Source organism: Parus major, chromosome 18 (assembly GCF_001522545.3).
Source record: "Parus major isolate Abel chromosome 18, Parus_major1.1, whole genome shotgun sequence".
Classification (NCBI taxonomy): Eukaryota; Metazoa; Chordata; class Aves; order Passeriformes; family Paridae; genus Parus; species Parus major.
The window spans coordinates 10,308,455-10,311,604 of record NC_031786.1 but is presented as its reverse complement, the minus strand read 5'-3'; the positions used below and the strand labels follow the sequence as shown (position 1 = coordinate 10,311,604).

Here is a 3,150-nt window from a genome sequence, read left to right as displayed (position 1 = left end):
CAGTGATTCTATGAAAAATCCCTGACATCTGAAATAAAATGGAATACATTCCATCTACACCAGCTTTTCAAGGACTTTGGCATTTTTTAGCTCTATCACCATAGGGCAGAGGGCAACACCGAGGTTCAGCCTGGTCACTGGGAACATCTGGGATGAGTTCCAGGAGCTGCTTCCCAGCCCATGGCCCAGGCAGCTCCAGCAGCTCAGGGCTGAGCCCCCTCTGGCAGCTCTGGAAGGACTCCCAGCACCTCGGGGAGAGCACAGCTGGAGGCAGAAAGGAGATGGAAATGGGGAATTTCCTGGTCTGGCTCCCACTGCTCTGCTGGGCACCTGCATTTGGGGCTGCTCCAAGGGACCCTGCACATCCAGTGGGAAACACCCTGCACAAGCTGGGATTGTGGCAAATAAATTGAATAACAACACCTGGATCTGGCCCCCAGCAGCCCCCAGGCCCTTCTAAAAGGAAAAGCCATTCCCAGAATTCTCCCAGAATTTTACAAGGCCAAAAGAAATGATCACAAGTGAGCAGGAAAAAATAAAACAACAGAAAAATAAACCATAAAGCAAACTTAGCATCCTATAATACATCCATGGAAAAGGAAAAGTCATGCTGCTTGAAGTCTGCAAATTTGAGTTTCTCCTGGGAAAATGTAGCTCCTGTTCAAATGCTAATGGCTCGTTATCACAGGGATGTTTTAATTGAACTACAATGTTCCATAAGCAGGGGCAGAGCAAGGTTCAGAGAGCAAATGGCTGATGAACAATCCTCAATCTGCCAGCAAATGTTTGCTTTTTTATAAACTTCCCCTTCTTGATCTGTCTTAAGCAGATTCTCCAAAGGGACCTGTAAAAGGCAGCTGATTTCAGCTGGAGGTAGCAGCAATATTTGTGTGGTTCTTTTATCCTGGTTTCAAACAGGGGATTTCTGGCACTGCTCAGAGCCACAGTGGCTGGCTCTGAGAGCACAGAAATTCCTGGGACAGGAGCAGAACTTGGCTCATTGGAAAGCAAAGATGCAGCGTATTTTAGAATAGTGATAAAGGAAATCCAGTTGGGCATTGCAGCCCCAGAGCTCCTCAGGACCAGCATGAACATCTCATGGAGCACAAAGAATTCCAGGCACCCAGAGCTCTGCCTCCTTTCCAGGGAATCCAGGAGGCAGAGCTTGCAGGAGGGAGGCAGGAAGAAAAGGGAGAGAACCCACAATGTTTGCCATGGAAGTAGAAAATCCTTCTGTCTTTTTTCTGGGGGAAATTCTCAGGGAATTTCTGGTGGATTTCTGGTTTTTTGTCACCACCTCACATTGCCACAGCTGTGAGGAGAGAATTGGGAGCTGCAGGCACTCCCAAAGCTGTGGAAACCCTTTGGGTGTGTTTGGTGAGGTCTCCAGGGAGTGCTGGGCTGACCTTGAGCAGAACAAGCCCGTGTGGGAAGGGAGTGGGATGGCTCCTCTATTAGATGGGAATGAAGGTTTGTCAGAAGTGTCCTGAGCACCTCCTGGGAGCTCCTCAGGCTCTCCAGCACCATCCCTGGGGTGGCAGAGCCTGTGCCAGCCTCTCCTGGCCTGGCCCCTGCTGGGGATGGGGCTGGAGCCTGCCCTGACCCACTGGGGGAGAACAGAGGGGTCAGGGGAGAGCACAGAGAGGACCTGGAGGCACCAAATGATCCGAGGGATGGAGCAGCTCTGCTGGGAGGGAAGGCTGGGAATGTTCACCTGGACAGGAGAAGCTTTGGGATGAGCTCAGTGTGGCCTGAAGGAGCCCCAGGAAACATGGAGAGGCTTTTTACAAGGGCTGGGGGGACAGGACACAGGGAATGGCTCCCAGTGGCAGAGGGCAGGGCTGGATGGGATTTAGGACAGGAATCATTCACTGGGAGGGTGAGGAGGGCTGGCACAGGGTGCCCAGAGCTGCTGGGGCTGCCCCTGGATCCCTGGCAGTGCCCAAGGCCAGGCTGGATGGGGCTGGGAGCTCCTGGGCCAGGGGAAGGTGTCCCTGCCATGGCTGGGGTGGGATGGGATGAGTTTTAATGTCCCTTCCAGCCCAAACCAGTCTGGGATTCTGTGACATTTGGGGTCCTTTATCACAGGTGGGTGCTGTGATAAACCCATATCTGCTGGGGCTGGGGACAGTGCCTGGCTGTGAGGGGGTGAGGGGAGCTCCCAAAGCCTCTCTGCATTCCCAGAGCCTGAACCTGGTGGGAACAAACAGCTTTTGGTGTCCCTGCAAAACACAGCAGGGCTGTGGAGCCCAGGGGGGCTGGGCAGGACAGGCTGTTCCCACCTGGACCCTGATGTCCTCCTGGTCCTGCCCACAGCTGCCTGACCCAGCTCTGCTCCAGCCCAGCGCCTTCTGCCTCTGCAGGAAATCGGGGAAAAGTGGAATTTCCCTGGGACTGAGCTGCATTCCCAACCCCCGAGGCTTCCCTCCCCCTGCACCTATCTTATCTCTGCCTCTTCCTGAAATAATAGGAACAGCAAAACTAAGAACATGAAAAAGGGAGGAGATGATAAAGAGTATCTGAAAAATTATCTGTGTCCTCATTTCAGAGCTTTGCATGGTAACAAGGAGCCAGATGCTTTTTTATTCCTTTATTAATGTATTAAAATATTAAAAATCTGGGTGTCTCTTGAACCTACTCTGTCGTCAGGGACTGAGAAAGCTCTGAGGAAGTTTTTTGAGGAGCAGGGATGTCGTGCATGGAGCAGAGCAAACCAAAGCTAAAATCCAAGTTTGCTGTCCTGCTGTTCCTGGGGACTGGGAGCAGCCTGGACAGGGGTGGCACCAGCACATGGGGACAAAATCCCTGCTGGGATCCTGGCTGGATCTCCTCTGCTTCTCTTCACCTCTTTGGAGGTGTGAGTGAGACCACGGGAGAGCAAACGTGGATCTGAGCCAGGGATGAGCCAATTTCCTAAAGATTGGGCTGTTTGATTTGGCACTTTGGTGCTTCCCCTCGTAGATTCTGTTCATTCCTGGGTAATTTCCAAAATGTGCAGTTGTTCTTCTTCATAAATCTTTGCCAACAAAGAATTCAGGCTTCGATGTTGCCACAGGTATCATTTGCTGTGCCACCCTCAGGGTGCCAGGAATTGTGCAGTGTGGATGAGGGTGACAGCAGGGCTGAATAGCACATATATAAATATATATT

The 3,150-nt window shown here is 51.9% G+C and overlaps 1 protein-coding gene across 1 annotated transcript in view; it reads left to right on the top strand.

The window, feature by feature from the left end:
- Positions 1 to 3,150, top strand: part of SHISA6 (shisa family member 6) — a gene marked incomplete at its 5' end in the record, with an annotated part of 179,017 nt that overhangs the window by 39,157 nt on the left and 136,710 nt on the right. The gene's annotated exons all lie outside the window — the stretch shown is intronic.